At 53.9% G+C, this 23160-nt stretch overlaps 1 protein-coding gene and 1 long non-coding RNA gene across 2 annotated transcripts in view; both read right to left on the bottom strand.

The window, feature by feature from the left end:
- Window positions 1-3732, bottom strand: part of LOC138517035 (uncharacterized) — a 29559-nt gene extending 25827 nt beyond the window's left edge. The window contains exon 1 of the long non-coding RNA XR_011282345.1: window positions 3609-3732. This is a non-coding gene — a long non-coding RNA (uncharacterized lncRNA). The remainder of the gene's footprint in view (window positions 1-3608) is intronic.
- The window catches only part of LOC138515431 (zinc finger protein 208-like), a 488076-nt gene that overhangs the window by 212600 nt on the left and 252316 nt on the right, over window positions 1-23160 (bottom strand). The window lies entirely within an intron of this gene.

Below are 23160 nucleotides of genomic sequence, written 5' to 3'. Positions count from 1 at the left end.
AGAGGACAGGGGGGGCAACGGGGAAGAGGCTGGAGAGCAGAGGACAGGGGGGCAACGGGGAAGAGGCTGGAGAGCAGGGGACAGGGGGGGCAACGGGGAAGAGGCTGGAGAGCAGAGGACAGTGGGGAGAGGGGGGGCAACGGGGAAGAGGCTGGAGAGCAGGGGACAGGGGAGGGGTGGGCAACGGGGAAGAGGCTGGAGAGCAGAGGACAGGGGGGCAACGGGGAAGAGGCTGGAGAGCAGAGGACAGTGGGGAGAGGGGGGGCAACGGGGAAGAGGCTGGAGAGCAGGGGACAGGGGAGGGGCAACGGGGAAGAGGCTGGAGAGCAGAGGGCAGGGGGGGCAACGGGGAAGAGGCTGGAGAGCAGGGGACAGGGGAGGGGTGGGCAACGGGGAAGAGGCTGGAGAGCAGAGGACAGTGGGGAGAGGGGGGGCAACGGCGAAGAGGCTGGAGAGCAGGGGACAGGGGAGGGGCAACGGGGAAGAGGCTGGAGAGCAGAGGGCAGGGGGGGCAACGGGGAAGAGGCTGGAGAGCAGGGGACAGGGGAGGGGTGGGCAACGGGGAAGAGGCTGGAGAGCAGAGGACAGTGGGGAGAGGGGGGGCAACGGGGAAGAGGCTGGAGAGCAGGGGACAGGGGAGGGGCAACGGGGAAGAGGCTGGAGAGCAGAGGGCAGGGGGGGCAACGGGGAAGAGGCTGGAGAGCAGGGGACAGGGGAGGGGTGGGCAACGGGGAAGAGGCTGGAGAGCAGAGGACAGTGGGGAGAGGGGGGGCAACGGGGAAGAGGCTGGAGAGCAGAGGACAGTGGGGAGAGGGGGGGCAACGGGGAAGAGGCTGGAGAGCAGAGGACAGGGGGGGCAACGGGGAAGAGGCTGGAGAGCAGAGGACAGTGGGGAGAGGGGGGGCAACGGGGAAGAGGCTGGAGAGCAGAGGACAGTGGGGAGAGGGGGGGCAACGGGGAAGAGGCTGGAGAGCAGGGGACAGGGGAGGGGTGGGCAACGGGGAAGAGGCTGGAGAGCAGAGGACAGGGGGGGCAACGGGGAAGAGGCTGGAGAGCAGAGGACAGTGGGGAGAGGGGGGGCAACGGGGAAGAGGCTGGAGAGCAGGGGACAGGGGAGGGGCAACGGGGAAGAGGCTGGAGAGCAGAGGGCAGGGGGGGCAACGGGGAAGAGGCTGGAGAGCAGGGGACAGGGGAGGGGTGGGCAACGGGGAAGAGGCTGGAGAGCAGAGGACAGTGGGGAGAGGGGGGGCAACGGCGAAGAGGCTGGAGAGCAGGGGACAGGGGAGGGGCAACGGGGAAGAGGCTGGAGAGCAGAGGGCAGGGGGGGCAACGGGGAAGAGGCTGGAGAGCAGGGGACAGGGGAGGGGTGGGCAACGGGGAAGAGGCTGGAGAGCAGAGGACAGTGGGGAGAGGGGGGGCAACGGGGAAGAGGCTGGAGAGCAGGGGACAGGGGAGGGGCAACGGGGAAGAGGCTGGAGAGCAGAGGGCAGGGGGGGCAACGGGGAAGAGGCTGGAGAGCAGGGGACAGGGGAGGGGTGGGCAACGGGGAAGAGGCTGGAGAGCAGAGGACAGTGGGGAGAGGGGGGGCAACGGGGAAGAGGCTGGAGAGCAGAGGACAGTGGGGAGAGGGGGGGCAACGGGGAAGAGGCTGGAGAGCAGAGGACAGGGGGGGCAACGGGGAAGAGGCTGGAGAGCAGAGGACAGTGGGGAGAGGGGGGGCAACGGGGAAGAGGCTGGAGAGCAGAGGACAGGGGGGCAACGGGGAAGAGGCTGGAGAGCAGAGGACAGGGGGGCAACGGGGAAGAGGCTGGAGAGCAGAGGACAGGGGGGCAACGGGGAAGAGGCTGGAGAGCAGGGGACAGGAGGGGCAACGGGGAAGAGGCTGGAGAGCAGGGGACAGGAGGGGGGGCAACGGGGAAGAGGCTGGAGAGCAGGGGACAGGAGGGGCAACGGGGAAGAGGCTGGAGAGCAGAGGACAGGGGGGGCAACGGGGAAGAGGCTGGAGAGCAGGGGAGGGGGGGGGCAACGGGGAAGAGGCTGGAGAGCAGGGGACAGGAGGGGCAACGGGGAAGAGGCTGGAGAGCAGGGGAGAGGGGGGGGCAACGGGGAAGAGGCTGGAGAGCAGGGGACAGGAGGGGCAACGGGGAAGAGGCTGGAGAGCAGAGGACAGGAGGGGCAACGGGGAAGAGGCTGGAGAGCAGAGGACAGGGGGGGCAACGGGGAAGAGGCTGGAGAGCAGGGGACAGGAGGGGCAACGGGGAAGAGGCTGGAGAGCAGGGGAGAGGGGGGGGGCAACGGGGAAGAGGCTGGAGAGCAGGGGACAGGAGGGGCAACGGGGAAGAGGCTGGAGAGCAGAGGACAGGGGGGGCAACGGGGAAGAGGCTGGAGAGCAGGGGAGATTGGGGGGGCAACGGGGAAGAGGCTGGAGAGCAGGGGACAGGAGGGGCAACGGGGAAGAGGCTGGAGAGCAGGGGAGAGGGGGGGGCAACGGGGAAGAGGCTGGAGAGCAGGGGACAGGAGGGGCAACGGGGAAGAGGCTGGAGAGCAGAGGACAGGGGGGGCAACGGGGAAGAGGCTGGAGAGCAGGGGAGGGGGGGGCAACGGGGAAGAGGCTGGAGAGCAGGGGACAGGAGGGGCAACGGGGAAGAGGCTGGAGAGCAGAGGACAGGGGGGCAACGGGGAAGAGGCTGGAGAGCAGGGGAGGGGGGGGCAACGGGGAAGAGGCTGGAGAGCAGAGGACAGGGGGGGCAACGGGGAAGAGGCTGGAGAGCAGGGGAGAGGGGGGGCAACGGGGAAGAGGCTGGAGAGCAGGGGAGAGGGGGGGCAACGGGGAAGAGGCTGGAGAGCAGAGGACAGGGGGGCAACGGGGAAGAGGCTGGAGAGCAGGGGAGGGGGGGCAACGGGGAAGAGGCTGGAGAGCAGGGGAGAGGGGGGGGCAACGGGGAAGAGGCTGGAGAGCAGGGGAGAGGGGGGGGGCAACGGGGAAGAGGCTGGAGAGCAGGGGAGGGGGGGGCAACGGGGAAGAGGCTGGAGAGCAGAGGACAGGGGGGGCAACGGGGAAGAGGCTGGAGAGCAGGGGAGAGGGGGGGCAACGGGGAAGAGGCTGGAGAGCAGAGGACAGTGGGGAGAGGGGGGGCAACGGGGAAGAGGCTGGAGAGCAGAGGACAGGGGGGCAACGGGGAAGAGGCTGGAGAGCAGAGGACAGTGGGGAGAGGGGGGGCAACGGGGAAGAGGCTGGAGAGCAGAGGACAGGGGGGCAACGGGGAAGAGGCTGGAGAGCAGAGGACAGTGGGGAGAGGGGGGGCAACGGGGAAGAGGCTGGAGAGCAGAGGACAGGGGGGCAACGGGGAAGAGGCTGGAGAGCAGGGGAGAGGGGGGGCAACGGGGAAGAGGCTGGAGAGCAGAGGACAGGGGGGGCAACGGGGAAGAGGCTGGAGAGCAGGGGACAGGGGAGGGGTGGGCAACGGGGAAGAGGCTGGAGAGCAGAGGACAGTGGGGAGAGGGGGGGCAACGGGGAAGAGGCTGGAGAGCAGAGGACAGTGGGGTGAGGGAGGGGAAACGGGGAAGAGGCTGGAGAGAGACAGAAGCACACTACAGCTGTTACTTACCTTGGCTTGCCCGGGATTATTACGGTTTGTGAGGCTCAGCGATTGACTGAAGATGCGGCAAAGCGGCTGAACAGACATGCGCAGTGAGGGACGCTTCCCTGGAGCATGCGCAGAAAACGAATGAAAAGCACCGTGACATAAAATGGACGCGAGGAGCACGCGTACATTCAGTAGATGACAGCGCATGCTCAGTGATTAGCCGCGACGCAGAGCTACACGCGTGCGCATTACCCGGTGCCCTAAAGGAGCATGCGCAGAAAACGGATACGAGAAAGGCAGACAGGACGAGAAGAGCTTGAGTACACTCAGGAGAAAACTGCGCATGCTCAGTGATAACACCACCTACATGCAGAGTATCACGTGCGCAGTGCTGGAAGCCTTCACAAGAGCATGAGAAGAGAGAGGAGCGCATGCTCAGTGATGGGCTATCCAGAATATGCGCATGCTCAGTGATAACAGCAGGTACATGCAGAGTATCACGTGCGTAGTGCTGGAAGCCTTCACAAGAGCATGAGAAGAGAGAGGAACGCATGCTCAGTGATGGGCTACCCAGACTATGCGCATGCTCAGTGATAACAGCAGCTACATGCAGAGTATCACGTGCGTAGTGCTGGAAGCCTTCACAAGAGCATGAGAAGAGAGAGGAACGCATGCTCAGTGATGGGCTATCCAGAGTATGCGCATGCTCAGTGATAACAGCAGCTACATGCAGAGTATCACGCGCGTAGTGCTGGAAGCCTTCACAAGAGCATGAGAAGAGAGAGGAACGCATGCTCAGTGATGGGCTATCCAGAGTATGGGCATGCTCAGTGATAACAGCAGCTACATGCAGAGTATCACGTGCGTAGTGCTGGAAGCCTTCACAAGAGCATGAGAAGAGAGAGGAACGCATGCTCAGTGATGGGCTATCCAGAATATGCGCATGCTCAGTGATAACAGCAGGTACATGCAGAGTATCACGCGCGTAGTGCTGGAAGCCTTCACAAGAGCCTGAGAAGAGAGAGGAACGCATGCTCAGTGATGGGCTATCCAGAGTATGCGCATGCTCAGTGATAACAGCAGGTACATGCAGAGTATCATGTGCGTAGTGCTGGAAGCCTTCACAAGAGCATGAGAAGAGAGAGGAGCGCATGCTCAGTGATGGGCTATCCAGAGTATGCGCATGCTCAGTGATAACAGCAGCTACATGCAGAGTATCACGTGCGTAGTGCTGGAAGCCTTCACAAGAGCATGAGAAGAGAGAGGAACGCATGCTCAGTGATGGGCTATCCAGAATATGCGCATGCTCAGTGATAACAGCAGGTACATGCAGAGTATCACGTGCGTAGTGCTGGAAGCCTTCACAAGAGCATGAGAAGAGAGAGGAACGCATGCTCAGTGATGGGCTACCCAGACTATGCGCATGCTCAGTGATAACAGCAGCTACATGCAGAGTATCACGTGCGTAGTGCTGGAAGCCTTCACAAGAGCATGAGAAGAGAGAGGAACGCATGCTCAGTGATGGGCTATCCAGAATATGCGCATGCTCAGTGATAACAGCTACATGCAGAGTATCACGTGCGCAGTGCTGGAAGCCTTCACAAGAGCATGAGAAGAGAGAGGAACGCATGCTCAGTGATGGGCTATCCAGAGTATGCGCATGCTCAGTGATAACAGCAGCTACATGCAGAGTATCACGTGCGCAGTGCTGGAAGCCTTCACAAGAGCATGAGAAGAGAGAGGAACGCATGCTCAGTCATGGGCTATCCAGAGTATGCGCATGCTCAGTGATAACAGCAGGTACATGCAGAGTATCACGTGCGTAGTGCTGGAAGCCTTCACAAGAGCATGAGAAGAGAGAGGAACGCATGCTCAGTGATGGGCTATCCAGAGTATGCGCATGCTCAGTGATAACAGCAGGTACATGCAGAGTATCACGTGCGTAGTGCTGGAAGCCTTCACAAGAGCATGAGAAGAGAGAGGAACGCATGCTCAGTGATGGGCTACCCAGAGTATGCGCATGCTCAGTGATAACAGCAGCTACATGCAGAGTATCACATGCGTAGTGCTGGAAGCATTCACAAGAGCCTGAGAAGAGAGAGGAACGCATGCTCAGTGATTGGCTATCCAGAGTATGCGCATGCTCAGTGATAACAGCAGCTACATGCAGAGTATAGCGTGCGTAGTGCTGGAAGCCTTCACAAGAGCATGAGAAGAGAGAGGAACGCATGCTCAGTGATGGGCTATCCAGAATATGCGCATGCTCAGTGATAACAGCAGGTACATGCAGAGTATCACGTGCGTAGTGCTGGAAGCCTTCACAAGAGCATGAGAAGAGAGAGGAACGCATGCTCAGTGATGGGCTACCCAGACTATGCGCATGCTCAGTGATAACAGCAGCTACATGCAGAGTATCACGTGCGTAGTGCTGGAAGCCTTCACAAGAGCATGAGAAGAGAGAGGAACGCATGCTCAGTGATGGGCTATCCAGAATATGCGCATGCTCAGTGATAACAGCAGGTACATGCAGAGTATCACGTGCGTAGTGCTGGAAGCCTTCACAAGAGCATGAGAAGAGAGAGGAACGCATGCTCAGTGATGGGCTACCCAGACTATGCGCATGCTCAGTGATAACAGCAGCTACATGCAGAGTATCACGTGCGTAGTGCTGGAAGCCTTCACAAGAGCATGAGAAGAGAGAGGAACGCATGCTCAGTGATGGGCTATCCAGAATATGCGCATGCTCAGTGATAACAGCTACATGCAGAGTATCACGTGCGCAGTGCTGGAAGCCTTCACAAGAGCATGAGAAGAGAGAGGAACGCATGCTCAGTGATGGGCTATCCAGAGTATGCGCATGCTCAGTGATAACAGCAGCTACATGCAGAGTATCACGTGCGCAGTGCTGGAAGCCTTCACAAGAGCATGAGAAGAGAGAGGAACGCATGCTCAGTCATGGGCTATCCAGAGTATGCGCATGCTCAGTGATAACAGCAGGTACATGCAGAGTATCACGTGCGTAGTGCTGGAAGCCTTCACAAGAGCATGAGAAGAGAGAGGAACGCATGCTCAGTGATGGGCTATCCAGAGTATGCGCATGCTCAGTGATAACAGCAGGTACATGCAGAGTATCACGTGCGTAGTGCTGGAAGCCTTCACAAGAGCATGAGAAGAGAGAGGAACGCATGCTCAGTGATGGGCTACCCAGAGTATGCGCATGCTCAGTGATAACAGCAGCTACATGCAGAGTATCACATGCGTAGTGCTGGAAGCATTCACAAGAGCCTGAGAAGAGAGAGGAACGCATGCTCAGTGATTGGCTATCCAGAGTATGCGCATGCTCAGTGATAACAGCAGGTACATGCAGAGTATCACGCGCGTAGTGCTGGAAGCCTTCACAAGAGCCTGAGAAGAGAGAGGAACGCATGCTCAGTGATGGGCTATCCAGAGTATGCGCATGCTCAGTGATAACATCAGATACATGCAGAGTATCACGTGCGTAGTGCTGGAAGCCTTCACAAGAGCCTGAGAAGAGAGAGGAACGCATGCTCAGTGATGGGCTATCCAGAGTATGCGCATGCTCAGTGATAACAGCAGGTACATGCAGAGTATCACGTGTGGAGTGCTGGAAGCCTTCACAAGAGCCTGAGAAGAGAGAGGAATGCATGCTCAGTGATGGGCTATCCAGAGTATGCGCATGCTCAGTGATAGCAGCTACATGCAGAGTATCACGTGCGTAGTGCTGGAAGCCTTCACAAGAGCATGAGAAGAGAGAGGAACGCATGCTCAGTGATGGGCTATCCAGAGTATGCGCATGCTCAGTGATAACAGCAGATACATGCAGAGTATCACGTGCGTAGTGCTGGAAGCCTTCACAAGAGCATGAGAAGAGAGAGGAACGCATGCTCAGTGATGGGCTATCCAGAGTATGCGCATGCTCAGTGATAACACCAACTACATGCAGAGTATCACGTGCGTAGTGCTGGAAGCCTTCAAAAGAGCATGAGAAGAGAGAGGAACGCATGCTCAGTGATGGGCTATCCAGAGTATGCGCATGCTCAGTGATAGCAGCTACATGCAGAGTATCACCTGCGTAGTGCTGGAAGCATTCACAAGAGCATGAGAAGAGAGAGGAGCACATGCTCAGTGATGGGCTATCCAGAGTATGCGCATGCTCAGTGATAACACCACCTACATGCAGAGTATCACGTGCGTAGTGCTGGAAGCCTTCACCAGAGCATGAGAAGAGAGAGGAACGCATGCTCAGTGATGGGCTATCCAGACCATGCGCATGCTCAGTGATAACAGCAGGTACATGCAGAGTATCACGTGCGTAGTGCTGGAAGCCTTCACAAGAGCATGAGAAGAGAGAGGAACGCATGCTCAGTGATGGGCTATCCAGAGTATGCGCATGCTCAGTGATAACAGCAGGTACATGCAGAGTATCACGCGCGTAGTGCTGGAAGCCTTCACAAGAGCCTGAGAAGAGAGAGGAATGCATGCTCAGTGATGGGCTATCCAGAGTATGCGCATGCTCAGTGATAGCAGCTACATGCAGAGTATCACGTGCGTAGTGCTGGAAGCCTTCACAAGAGCATGAGAAGAGAGAGGAACGCATGCTCAGTGATGGGCTATCCAGAGTATGCGCATGCTCAGTGATAACAGCAGATACATGCAGAGTATCACGTGCGTAGTGCTGGAAGCATTCACAAGAGCATGAGAAGAGAGAGGAGCACATGCTCAGTGATGGGCTATCCAGAGTATGCGCATGCTCAGTGATAACACCACCTACATGCAGAGTATCACGTGCGTAGTGCTGGAAGCCTTCACCAGAGCATGAGAAGAGAGAGGAACGCATGCTCAGTGATGGGCTATCCAGACCATGCGCATGCTCAGTGATAACAGCAGGTACATGCAGAGTATCACGTGCGTAGTGCTGGAAGCCTTCACAGGAGCATGAGAAGAGAGAGGAACGCATGCTCAGTGATGGGCTATCCAGAGTATGCGCATGCTCAGTGATAACACCAGCTACATGCAGAGTATCACGTGCGTAGTGCTGGAAGCATTCACAAGAGCATGAGAAGAGAGAGGAACGCATGCTCAGTGATGGGCTATCCAGAGTATGCGCATGCTCAGTGATAACAGCAGCTACATGCAGAGTATCACGTGCGCAGTGCTGGAAGCCTTCACAAGAGCATGAGAAGAGAGAGGAACGCATGCTCAGTGATGGGCTATCCAGAGTATGCGCATGCTCAGTGATAACAGCAGATACATGCAGAGTATCACGTGCGTAGTGCTGGAAGCATTCACAAGAGCATGAGAAGAGAGAGGAGCACATGCTCAGTGATGGGCTATCCAGAGTATGCGCATGCTCAGTGATAACACCACCTACATGCAGAGTATCACGTGCGTAGTGCTGGAAGCCTTCACCAGAGCATGAGAAGAGAGAGGAACGCATGCTCAGTGATGGGCTATCCAGACTATGCGCATGCTCAGTGATAACAGCAGGTACATGCAGAGTATCACGTGCGTAGTGCTGGAAGCCTTCACAGGAGCATGAGAAGAGAGAGGAACGCATGCTCAGTGATGGGCTATCCAGAGTATGCGCATGCTCAGTGATAACACCACCTACATGCAGGGCTATCCAGAGTATGCGCATGCTCAGTGATAACAGCAGCTACATGCAGAGTATCACGCGCGTAGTGCTGGAAGCCTTCACAAGAGCCTGAGAAGAGAGAGGAATGCATGCTCAGTGATGGGCTATCCAGAGTATGCGCATGCTCAGTGATAGCAGCTACATGCAGAGTATCACGTGCGTAGTGCTGGAAGCCTTCACAAGAGCATGAGAAGAGAGAGGAACGCATGCTCAGTGATGGGCTATCCAGAGTATGCGCATGCTCAGTGATAACAGCAGATACATGCAGAGTATCACGTGCGTAGTGCTGGAAGCATTCACAAGAGCATGAGAAGAGAGAGGAGCACATGCTCAGTGATGGGCTATCCAGAGTATGCGCATGCTCAGTGATAACACCACCTACATGCAGAGTATCACGTGCGTAGTGCTGGAAGCCTTCACCAGAGCATGAGAAGAGAGAGGAACGCATGCTCAGTGATGGGCTATCCAGACTATGCGCATGCTCAGTGATAACAGCAGGTACATGCAGAGTATCACGTGCGTAGTGCTGGAAGCCTTCACAGGAGCATGAGAAGAGAGAGGAACGCATGCTCAGTGATGGGCTATCCAGAGTATGCGCATGCTCAGTGATAACACCAGCTACATGCAGAGTATCACGTGCGTAGTGCTGGAAGCATTCACAAGAGCATGAGAAGAGAGAGGAACGCATGCTCAGTGATGGGCTATCCAGAGTATGCGCATGCTCAGTGATAACAGCAGCTACATGCAGAGTATCACGTGCGCAGTGCTGGAAGCCTTCACAAGAGCATGAGAAGAGAGAGGAACGCATGCTCAGTGATGGGCTATCCAGAGTATGCGCATGCTCAGTGATAACAGCAGATACATGCAGAGTATCACGTGCGTAGTGCTGGAAGCATTCACAAGAGCATGAGAAGAGAGAGGAGCACATGCTCAGTGATGGGCTATCCAGAGTATGCGCATGCTCAGTGATAACACCACCTACATGCAGAGTATCACGTGCGTAGTGCTGGAAGCCTTCACCAGAGCATGAGAAGAGAGAGGAACGCATGCTCAGTGATGGGCTATCCAGACTATGCGCATGCTCAGTGATAACAGCAGGTACATGCAGAGTATCACGTGCGTAGTGCTGGAAGCCTTCACAGGAGCATGAGAAGAGAGAGGAACGCATGCTCAGTGATGGGCTATCCAGAGTATGCGCATGCTCAGTGATAACACCACCTACATGCAGGGCTATCCAGAGTATGCGCATGCTCAGTGATAACAGCAGCTACATGCAGAGTATCACGCGCGTAGTGCTGGAAGCCTTCACAAGAGCCTGAGAAGAGAGAGGAATGCATGCTCAGTGATGGGCTATCCAGAGTATGCGCATGCTCAGTGATAGCAGCTACATGCAGAGTATCACGTGCGTAGTGCTGGAAGCCTTCACAAGAGCATGAGAAGAGAGAGGAACGCATGCTCAGTGATGGGCTATCCAGAGTATGCGCATGCTCAGTGATAACAGCAGATACATGCAGAGTATCACGTGCGTAGTGCTGGAAGCATTCACAAGAGCATGAGAAGAGAGAGGAGCACATGCTCAGTGATGGGCTATCCAGAGTATGCGCATGCTCAGTGATAACACCACCTACATGCAGAGTATCACGTGCGTAGTGCTGGAAGCCTTCACCAGAGCATGAGAAGAGAGAGGAACGCATGCTCAGTGATGGGCTATCCAGACTATGCGCATGCTCAGTGATAACAGCAGGTACATGCAGAGTATCACGTGCGTAGTGCTGGAAGCCTTCACAGGAGCATGAGAAGAGAGAGGAACGCATGCTCAGTGATGGGCTATCCAGAGTATGCGCATGCTCAGTGATAACACCACCTACATGCAGGGCTATCCAGAGTATGCGCATGCTCAGTGATAACAGCAGCTACATGCAGAGTATCACGCGCGTAGTGCTGGAAGCCTTCACAAGAGCCTGAGAAGAGAGAGGAATGCATGCTCAGTGATGGGCTATCCAGAGTATGCGCATGCTCAGTGATAGCAGCTACATGCAGAGTATCACGTGCGTAGTGCTGGAAGCCTTCACAAGAGCATGAGAAGAGAGAGGAACGCATGCTCAGTGATGGGCTATCCAGAGTATGCGCATGCTCAGTGATAACAGCAGGTACATGCAGAGTATCACGCGCGTAGTGCTGGAAGCCTTCACAAGAGCATGAGAAGAGAGAGGAATGCATGCTCAGTGATGGGCTATCCAGAGTATGCGCATGCTCAGTGATAACAGCAGGTACATGCAGAGTATCACATGCGTAGTGCTGGAAGCCTTCACAAGAGCCTGAGAAGAGAGAGGAACGCATGCTCAGTGATGGCTATCCAGAGTATGCGCATGCTCAGTGATAACAGTAGCTACATGCAGAGTATCACGTGCGTAGTGCTGGAAGCCTTCACAAGAGCATGAGAAGAGAGAAGAACGCATGCTCAGTGATGGGCTATCCAGAGTATGCGCATGCTCAGTGATAACACCAGCTACATGCAGAGTATCACGTGCGTAGTGCTGGAAGCATTCACAAGAGCCTGAGAAGAGAGAGGAACGCATGCTCAGTGATGGGCTACCCAGAGTATGCGCATGCTCAGTGATAACAGCAGGTACATGCAGAGTATCACGTGCGTAGTGCTGGAAGCCTTCACAAGAGCATGAGAAGAGAGAGGAACGCATGCTCAGTGATGGGCTATCCAGAGTATGCGCATGCTCAGTGATAACAGCTACATGCAGAGTATCACGCGCGTAGTGCTGGAAGCCTTCACAAGAGCCTGAGAAGAGAGAGGAACGCATGCTCAGTGATGGGCTATCCAGAGTATGCACATGCTCAGTGATAACAGCAGCTACATGCAGAGTATCACGTGCTAGTGCTGGAAGCCTTCACAAGAGCATGAGAAGAGAGAGGAGCGCATGCTCAGTGATGGGCTATCCAGAATATGCGTATGCTCAGTGATAACAGCAGCTACATGCAGAGTATCACGTGCGTAGTGCTGGAAGCCTTCACAAGAGCATGAGAAGAGAGAGGAGCGCATGCTCAGTGATGGGCTATCCAGAATATGCGCATGCTCAGTGATAACAGCAGCTACATGCAGAGTATCACGTGCGTAGTGCTGGAAGCCTTCACAAGAGCATGAGAAGAGAGAGGAACGCATGCTCCGTGATGGGCTATCCAGAGTATGCGCATGCTCAGTGATAACAGCAGCTACATGCAGAGTATCACGTGCGTAGTGCTGGAAGCCTTCACAAGAGCATGAGAAGAGAGAGGAACGCATGCTCAGTGATGGGCTATCCAGAGTATGCGCATGCTCAGTGATAACAGCAGGTACATGCAGAGTATCACGCGCGTAGTGCTGGAAGCCTTCACAAGAGCATGAGAAGAGAGAGGAATGCATGCTCAGTGATGGGCTATCCAGAGTATGCGCATGCTCAGTGATAGCAGCTACATGCAGAGTATCACGTGCGTAGTGCTGGAAGCCTTCACAAGAGCATGAGAAGAGAGAGGAACGCATGCTCCGTGATGGGCTATCCAGAGTATGCGCATGCTCAGTGATAACAGCAGCTACATGCAGAGTATCACGTGCGTAGTGCTGGAAGCCTTCACAAGAGCATGAGAAGAGAGAGGAACGCATGCTCAGTGATGGGCTATCCAGAGTATGCGCATGCTCAGTGATAACAGCAGGTACATGCAGAGTATCACGCGCGTAGTGCTGGAAGCCTTCACAAGAGCATGAGAAGAGAGAGGAATGCATGCTCAGTGATGGGCTATCCAGAGTATGCGCATGCTCAGTGATGGGCTATCCAGAGTATGCGCATGCTCAGTGATAACAGCAGGTACATGCAGAGTATCACGTGCGTAGTGCTGGAAGCCTTCACAAGACATAGCTCTCAACCTTTTTTGTCAGCAAGGCGGGTGAAAACACCCGATTTTCTTTTTGGCGGGTGAGAGGCCCATATAAGTGAATGGGCGTATGAAGGACTTGGCGGGTGATTCATCTGCTTTCAAGGCGGGTGACACCCGCCAAAAGCGGGTGAGTTGAGAGCTATGTCACAAGAGCATGAGAAGAGAGAGGAGCGCATGCTCAGTGATGGGCTATCCAGAGTATGCGCATGCTCAGTGATAACAGCAGGTACATGCAGAGTATCACGTGCGTAGTGCTGGAAGCCTTCACAAGACATAGCTCTCAACCTTTTTTGTCAGCAAGGCGGGTGAAAACACCCGATTTTCTTTTTGGCGGGTGAGAGGCCCATAGAAGTGAATGGGCGTATGAAGGACTTGGCGGGTGATTCATCTGCTTTCAAGGCGGGTGACACCCGCCAAAAGCGGGTGAGTTGAGAGCTATGTCACAAGAGCATGAGAAGAGAGAGGAGCGCATGCTCAGTGATGGGCTATCCAGAGTATGCGCATGCTCAGTGATAACAGCAGGTACATGCAGAGTATCACGTGCGTAGTGCTGGAAGCCTTCACAAGAGCATGAGAAGAGAGAGGAACGCATGCTCAGTGATGGGCTATCCAGAGTATGCGCATGCTCAGTGATAACACCACCTACATGCAGAGTATCACGTGCGTAGTGCTGGAAGCCTTCACAAGAGCATGAGAAGAGAGAGGAGCGCATGTTCAGTAATGGGCTATCCAGAGTATGCGCATGCTCAGTGATAACAGCAAGTACATGCAGAGTATCACGTGCGTAGTGCTGGAAGCCTTCACAAGAGCATGAGAAGAGAGAGGAACGCATGCTCAGTGATGGGCTATCCAGAGTATGCACATGCTCAGTGATAACAGCAGGTACATGCAGAGTATCACGTGCGTAGTGCTGGAAGCCTTCACAAGAGCATGAGAAGAGAGAGGAGCGCATGCTCAGTGATGGGCTACCCAGAGTATGCGCATGCTCAGTGATAACAGCAGCTACATTCAGAGTATCACGTGCGTAGTGCTGGAAGCCTTCACAAGAGCATGAGAAGAGAGAGGAACGCATGCTCAGTGATGGGCTATCCAGAGTATGCGCATGCTCAGTGATAACAGCAGGTACATGCAGAGTATCACGTGCGTAGTGCTGGAAGCCATCACAAGAGAATGAGAAGAGAGAGGAACGCATGCTCAGTGATGGGCTATCCAGAGTATGCGCATGCTCAGTGATAACACCACCTACATGCAGAGTATCACGTGCGTAGTGCTGGAAGCCTTCACAGGAGCATGAGAAGAGAGAGGAACGCATGCTCAGTGATGGGCTATCCAGAGCATGCGCATGCTCAGTGATAACACCATCTACATGCAGAGTATCACGTGCGTAGTGCTGGAAGCCTTCACAAGAGCATGAGAAGAGAGAGGAACGCATGCTCTGTGATGGGCTATCCAGAGTATGCGCATGCTCAGTGATAACAGCAGCTACATGCAGAGTATCACGTGCGCAGTGCTGGAAGCCTTCACAAGAGCATGAGAAGAGAGAGGAACGCATGCTCAGTGATGGCCTATCCAGATTATGCGCATGCTCAGTGATAACAGCAGCTACATGCAGAGTATCACGTGCGTAGTGCTGGAAGCCTTCACAAGAGCATGAGAAGAGAGAGGAACGCATGCTCAGTGATGGGCTATCCAGAGTATGCACATGCTCAGTAATAACAGCAGCACATGCAGAGTATCACGTGCGTAGTGCTGGAAGCCTTCACAAGAGCATGAGAAGAGAGAGGAGCGCATGCTCAGTGATGGGCTATCCAGACTATGCGCATGCTCAGTGATAACAGCAGGTACATGCAGAGTATCACGCGCGTAGTGCTGGAAGCCTTCACAAGAGCATGAGAAGAGAGAGGAACGCATGCTCAGTGATGGGCTATCCAGAGTATGCGCATGCTCAGTGATAGCAGCTACATGCAGAGTATCACGCGCGTAGTGCTGGAAGCCTTCACAAGAGCCTGAGAAGAGAGAGGAACGCATGCTCAGTGATGGGCTATCCAGAGTATGCGCATGCTCAGTGATAACAGCAGCTACATGCAGAGTATCACGTGCGTAGTGCTGGAAGCCTTCACAAGAGCATGAGAAGAGAGAGGAACGCATGCTCAGTGATGGGCTATCCAGAGTATGCGCATGCTCAGTGATAACAGCAGCTACATGCAGAGTATCACGTGCGTAGTGCTGGAAGCCTTCACAAGAGCATGAGAAGAGAGAGGAACGCATGCTCAGTGATGGGCTATCCAGACTATGCGCATGCTCAGTGATAACAGCAGGTACATGCAGAGTATCACGTGCGTAGTGCTGGAAGCCTTCACAAGAGCATGAGAAGAGAGAGGAACGCATGCTCAGTGATGGGCTATCCAGAGTATGCGCATGCTCAGTGATAACAGCAGCTACATGCAGAGTATCACGTGCGTAGTGCTGGAAGCCTTCACAAGAGCATGAGAAGAGAGAGGAACGCATGCTCAGTGATGGGCTATCCAGAGTATGCGCATGCTCAGTGATAACAGCAGGTACATGCAGAGTATCACGTGCGTAGTGCTGGAAGCCTTCTCAAGAGCATGAGAAGAGAGAGGAACGCATGCTCAGTGATGGGCTATCCAGAGTATGCGCATGCTCAGTGATAGCAGCTACATGCAGAGTATCACGTGCGCAGTGCTGGAAGCCTTCACAAGAGCATGAGAAGAGAGAGGAACGCATGCTCAGTGATGGGCTATCCAGAGTATGCGCATGCTCAGTGATAACAGCAGCTACATGCAGAGTATCACGTGCGTAGTGCTGGAAGCCTTCACAAGAGCATGAGAAGAGAGAGGAGCGCATGCTCAGTGATGGGCTATCCAGAGTATGCGCATGCTCAGTGATAACACCACCTACATGCAGAGTATCACGTGCGTAGTGCTGGAAGCCTTCACAAGAGCATGAGAAGAGAGAGGAACGCATGCTCAGTGATGGGCTATCCAGACTATGTGCATGCTCAGTGATAACAGCAGGTACATGCAGAGTATCACGTGCGTAGTGCTGGAAGCCTTCACAGGAGCATGAGAAGAGAGAGGAACGCATGCTCAGTGATGGGCTATCCAGAGTATGCGCATGCTCAGTGATAACACCACCTACATGCAGAGTATCACGTGCGTAGTGCTGGAAGCCTTCACCAGAGCATGAGAAGAGAGAGGAACGCATGCTCAGTGATGGGCTATCCAGAGTATGCGCATGCTCAGTGATAACAGCAGGTACATGCGGAGTATCACGTGCGTAGTGCTGGAAGCCTTCACAAGAGCATGAGAAGAGAGAGGAACGCATGCTCAGTGATGGGCTATCCAGAGTATGCGCATGCTCAGTGATAACAGCAGCTACATGCAGAGTATCACGTGCGTAGTGCTGGAAGCCTTCACAAGAGCATGAGAAGAGAGAGGAACGCATGCTCAGTGATGGGCTATCCAGAGTATGCGCATGCTCAGTGATAACAGCAGCTACATGCAGAGTATCACGTGCGTAGTGCTGGAAGCCTTCACAGGAGCATGAGAAGAGAGAGGAACGCATGCTCAGTGATGGGCTATCCAGAGCATGCGCATGCTCAGTGATAACACCAGCTACATGCAGAGTATCACGTGCGTAGTGCTGGAAGCCTTCACAAGAGCATGAGAAGAGAGAGGAGCGCATGCTCAGTGATGGGCTATCCAGAGTATGCGCATGCTCAGTGATAACACCACCTACATGCAGAGTATCACGTGCGTAGTGCTGGAAGCCTTCACAAGAGCATGAGAAGAGAGAGGAACGCATGCTCAGTGATGGGCTACCCAGAGTATGCGCATGCTCAGTGATAACAGCAGCTACATGCAGAGTATCACATGCGTAGTGCTGGAAGCCTTCACAAGAGCATGAGAAGAGAGAGGAGCGCATGCTCAGTGATGGGCTATCCAGAGTATGCGCATGCTCAGTGATAACAGCAGGTACATGCAGAGTATCACGCGCGTAGTGCTGGAAGCCTTCACAAGAGCATGAGAAGAGAGAGGAGCGCATGCTCAGTGATGGGCTATCCAGAGTATGCGCATGCTCAGTGATAACACCACCTACATGCGGAGTATCACGTGCGTAGTGCTGGAAGCCTTCACAAGAGCATGAGAAGAGAGAGGAACGCATGCTCAGTGATGGGCTATCCAGAGTATGCGCATGCTCAGTGATAACAGCAGGTACATGCAGAGTATCACGCGCGTAGTGCTGGAAGCCTTCACAAGAGCATGAGAAGAGAGAGGAATGCATGCTCAGTGATGGGCTATCCAGAGTATGCGCATGCTCAGTGATAGCAGCTACATGCAGAGTATCACGTGCGTAGTGCTGGAAGCCTTCACAAGAGCATGAGAAGAGAGAGGAACGCATGCTCCGTGATGGGCTATCCAGAGTATGCGCATGCTCAGTGATAACAGCAGCTACATGCAGAGTATCACGTGCGTAGTGCTGGAAGCCTTCACAAGAGCATGAGAAGAGAGAGGAACGCATGCTCAGTGATGGGCTATCCAGAGTATGCGCATGCTCAGTGATAACAGCAGGTACATGCAGAGTATCACGCGCGTAGTGCTGGAAGCCTTCACAAGAGCATGAGAAGAGAGAGGAATGCATGCTCAGTGATGGGCTATCCAGAGTATGCGCATGCTCAGTGATGGGCTATCCAGAGTATGCGCATGCTCAGTGATAACAGCAGGTACATGCAGAGTATCACGTGCGTAGTGCTGGAAGCCTTCACAAGACATAGCTCTCAACCTTTTTTGTCAGCAAGGCGGGTGAAAACACCCGATTTTCTTTTTGGCGGGTGAGAGGCCCATAGAAGTGAATGGGCGTATGAAGGACTTGGCGGGTGATTCATCTGCTTTCAAGGCGGGTGACACCCGCCAAAAGCGGGTGAGTTGAGAGCTATGTCACAAGAGCATGAGAAGAGAGAGGAGCGCATGCTCAGTGATGGGCTATCCAGAGTATGCGCATGCTCAGTGATAACAGCAGGTACATGCAGAGTATCACGTGCGTAGTGCTGGAAGCCTTCACAAGACATAGCTCTCAACCTTTTTTGTCAGCAAGGCGGGTGAAAACACCCGATTTTCTTTTTGGCGGGTGAGAGGCCCATAGAAGTGAATGGGCGTATGAAGGACTTGGCGGGTGATTCATCTGCTTTCAAGGCGGGTGACACCCGCCAAAAGCGGGTGAGTTGAGAGCTATGTCACAAGAGCATGAGAAGAGAGAGGAGCGCATGCTCAGTGATGGGCTATCCAGAGTATGCGCATGCTCAGTGATAACAGCAGGTACATGCAGAGTATCACGTGCGTAGTGCTGGAAGCCTTCACAAGAGCATGAGAAGAGAGAGGAACGCATGCTCAGTGATGGGCTATCCAGAGTATGCGCATGCTCAGTGATAACACCACCTACATGCAGAGTATCACGTGCGTAGTGCTGGAAGCCTTCACAAGAGCATGAGAAGAGAGAGGAGCGCATGTTCAGTAATGGGCTATCCAGAGTATGCGCATGCTCAGTGATAACAGCAAGTACATGCAGAGTATCACGTGCGTAGTGCTGGAAGCCTTCACAAGAGCATGAGAAGAGAGAGGAACGCATGCTCAGTGATGGGCTATCCAGAGTATGCACATGCTCAGTGATAACAGCAGGTACATGCAGAGTATCACGTGCGTAGTGCTGGAAGCCTTCACAAGAGCATGAGAAGAGAGAGGAGCGCATGCTCAGTGATGGGCTACCCAGAGTATGCGCATGCTCAGTGATAACAGCAGCTACATGCAGAGTATCACGTGCGTAGTGCTGGAAGCCTTCACAAGAGCATGAGAAGAGAGAGGAACGCATGCTCAGTGATGGGCTATCCAGAGTATGCGCATGCTCAGTGATAACAGCAGGTACATGCAGAGTATCACGTGCGTAGTGCTGGAAGCCATCACAAGAGAATGAGAAGAGAGAGGAACGCATGCTCAGTGATGGGCTATCCAGAGTATGCGCATGCTCAGTGATAACACCACCTACATGCAGAGTATCACGTGCGTAGTGCTGGAAGCCTTCACAGGAGTATGAGAAGAGAGAGGAACGCATGCTCAGTGATGGGCTATCCAGAGCATGCGCATGCTCAGTGATAACACCATCTACATGCAGAGTATCACGTGCGTAGTGCTGGAAGCCTTCACAAGAGCATGAGAAGAGAGAGGAACGCATGCTCTGTGATGGGCTATCCAGAGTATGCGCATGCTCAGTGATAACAGCAGCTACATGCAGAGTATCACGTGCGCAGTGCTGGAAGCCTTCACAAGAACATGAGAAGAGAGAGGAACGCATGCTCAGTGATGGCCTATCCAGATTATGCGCATGCTCAGTGATAACAGCAGCTACATGCAGAGTATCACGTGCGTAGTGCTGGAAGCCTTCACAAGAGCATGAGAAGAGAGAGGAACGCATGCTCAGTGATGGGCTATCCAGAGTATGCGCATGCTCAGTAATAACAGCAGCACATGCAGAGTATCACGTGCGTAGTGCTGGAAGCCTTCACAAGAGCATGAGAAGAGAGAGGAGCGCATGCTCAGTGATGGGCTATCCAGACTATGCGCATGCTCAGTGATAACAGCAGGTACATGCAGAGTATCACGCGCGTAGTGCTGGAAGCCTTCACAAGAGCATGAGAAGAGAGAGGAACGCATGCTCAGTGATGGGCTATCCAGAGTATGCGCATGCTCAGTGATAGCAGCTACATGCAGAGTATCACGCGCGTAGTGCTGGAAGCCTTCACAAGAGCCTGAGAAGAGAGAGGAACGCATGCTCAGTGATGGGCTATCCAGAGTATGCGCATGCTCAGTGATAACAGCAGCTACATGCAGAGTATCACGTGCGTAGTGCTGGAAGCCTTCACAAGAGCATGAGAAGAGAGAGGAACGCATGCTCAGTGATGGGCTATCCAGACTATGCGCATGCTCAGTGATAACAGCAGGTACATGCAGAGTATCACGTGCGTAGTGCTGGAAGCCTTCACAAGAGCATGAGAAGAGAGAGGAACGCATGCTCAGTGATGGGCTATCCAGAGTATGCGCATGCTCAGTGATAACAGCAGCTACATGCAGAGTATCACGTGCGTAGTGCTGGAAGCCTTCACAAGAGCATGAGAAGAGAGAGGAACGCATGCTCAGTGATGGGCTATCCAGAGTATGCGCATGCTCAGTGATAACAGCAGGTACATGCAGAGTATCACGTGCGTAGTGCTGGAAGCCTTCTCAAGAGCATGAGAAGAGAGAGGAACGCATGCTCAGTGATGGGCTATCCAGAGTATGCGCATGCTCAGTGATAGCAGCTACATGCAGAGTATCACGTGCGCAGTGCTGGAAGCCTTCACAAGAGCATGAGAAGAGAGAGGAACGCATGCTCAGTGATGGGCTATCCAGAGTATGCGCATGCTCAGTGATAACAGCAGCTACATGCAGAGTATCACGTGCGTAGTGCTGGAAGCCTTCACAAGAGCATGAGAAGAGAGAGGAGCGCATGCTCAGTGATGGGCTATCCAGAGTATGCGCATGCTCAGTGATAACACCACCTACATGCAGAGTATCACGTGCGTAGTGCTGGAAGCCTTCACCAGAGCATGAGAAGAGAGAGGAACGCATGCTCAGTGATGGGCTATCCAGACTATGTGCATGCTCAGTGATAACAGCAGGTACATGCAGAGTATCACGTGCGTAGTGCTGGAAGCCTTCACAGGAGCATGAGAAGAGAGAGGAACGCATGCTCAGTGATGGGCTATCCAGAGTATGCGCATGCTCAGTGATAACACCACCTACATGCAGAGTATCACGTGCGTAGTGCTGGAAGCCTTCACCAGAGCATGAGAAGAGAGAGGAACGCATGCTCAGTGATGGGCTATCCAGAGTATGCGCATGCTCAGTGATAACAGCAGGTACATGCGGAGTATCACGTGCGTAGTGCTGGAAGCCTTCACAAGAGCATGAGAAGAGAGAGGAACGCATGCTCAGTGATGGGCTATCCAGAGTATGCGCATGCTCAGTGATAACAGCAGCTACATGCAGAGTATCACGTGCGTAGTGCTGGAAGCCTTCACAAGAGCATGAGAAGAGAGAGGAACGCATGCTCAGTGATGGGCTATCCAGAGTATGCGCATGCTCAGTGATAACAGCAGCTACATGCAGAGTATCACGTGCGTAGTGCTGGAAGCCTTCACAGGAGCATGAGAAGAGAGAGGAACGCATGCTCAGTGATGGGCTATCCAGAGCATGCGCATGCTCAGTGATAACACCAGCTACATGCAGAGTATCACGTGCGTAGTGCTGGAAGCCTTCACAAGAGCATGAGAAGAGAGAGGAGCGCATGCTCAGTGATGGGCTATCCAGAGTATGCGCATGCTCAGTGATAACACCACCTACATGCAGAGTATCACGTGCGTAGTGCTGGAAGCCTTCACAAGAGCATGAGAAGAGAGAGGAGCGCATGCTCAGTGATGGGCTATCCAGAGTATGCGCATGCTCAGTGATAACAGCAGCTACATGCAGAGTATCACGTGCGTAGTGCTGGAAGCCTTCACCAGAGCATGAGAAGAGAGAGGAGCGCATGCTCAGTGATGGGCTATCCAGAGTATGCGCATGCTCAGTGATAACAGCAGCTACATGCAGAGTATCACGTGCGTAGTGCTGGAAGCCTTCACAAGAGCATGAGAAGAGAGAGGAACGCATGCTCAGTGATGGGCTATCCAGAGCATGCGCATGCTCAGTGATAACACCACCTACATGCAGAGTATCACGTGCGTAGTGCTGGAAGCCTTCACAAGAGCCTGAGAAGAGAGAGGAACGCATGCTCAGTGATGGGCTATCCAGACTATGCGCATGCTCAGTGATAACAGCAGCTACATGCAGAGTATCACGCGCGTAGTGCTGGAAGCCTTCACAAGAGCCTGAGAAGAGAGAGGAATGCATGCTCAGTGATGGGCTATCCAGAGTATGCGCATGCTCAGTGATAGCAGCTACATGCAGAGTATCACGTGCGTAGTGCTGGAAGCATTCACAAGAGCATGAGAAGAGAGAGGAACGCATGCTCCGTGATGGGCTATCCAGAGTATGCGCATGCTCAGTGATAACAGCAGCTACATGCAGAGTATCACGTGCGTAGTGCTGGAAGCCTTCACAAGAGCATGAGAAGAGAGAGGAACGCATGCTCAGTGATGGGCTATCCAGAGTATGCGCATGCTCAGTGATAACAGCAGGTACATGCAGAGTATCACGCGCGTAGTGCTGGAAGCCTTCACAAGAGCATGAGAAGAGAGAGGAATGCATGCTCAGTGATGGGCTATCCAGAGTATGCGCATGCTCAGTGATAACAGCAGGTACATGCAGAGTATCACATGCGTAGTGCTGGAAGCCTTCACAAGAGCCTGAGAAGAGAGAGGAACGCATGCTCAGTGATGGCTATCCAGAGTATGCGCATGCTCAGTGATAACAGTAGCTACATGCAGAGTATCACGTGCGTAGTGCTGGAAGCCTTCACAAGAGCATGAGAAGAGAGAAGAACGCATGCTCAGTGATGGGCTATCCAGAGTATGCGCATGCTCAGTGATAACACCAGCTACATGCAGAGTATCACGTGCGTAGTGCTGGAAGCATTCACAAGAGCCTGAGAAGAGAGAGGAACGCATGCTCAGTGATGGGCTACCCAGAGTATGCGCATGCTCAGTGATAACAGCAGGTACATGCAGAGTATCACGTGCGTAGTGCTGGAAGCCTTCACAAGAGCATGAGAAGAGAGAGGAACGCATGCTCAGTGATGGGCTATCCAGAGTATGCGCATGCTCAGTGATAACAGCTACATGCAGAGTATCACGCGCGTAGTGCTGGAAGCCTTCACAAGAGCCTGAGAAGAGAGAGGAACGCATGCTCAGTGATGGGCTATCCAGAGTATGCACATGCTCAGTGA

Source organism: Ambystoma mexicanum, chromosome 6q, assembly GCF_040938575.1.
Source record: "Ambystoma mexicanum isolate Mex_15411 chromosome 6q, UKY_AmexF1_1, whole genome shotgun sequence".
NCBI lineage: Eukaryota > Metazoa > Chordata > Amphibia > Caudata > Ambystomatidae > Ambystoma > Ambystoma mexicanum.
This window is presented reverse-complemented; position numbering and strand designations above follow the sequence as displayed.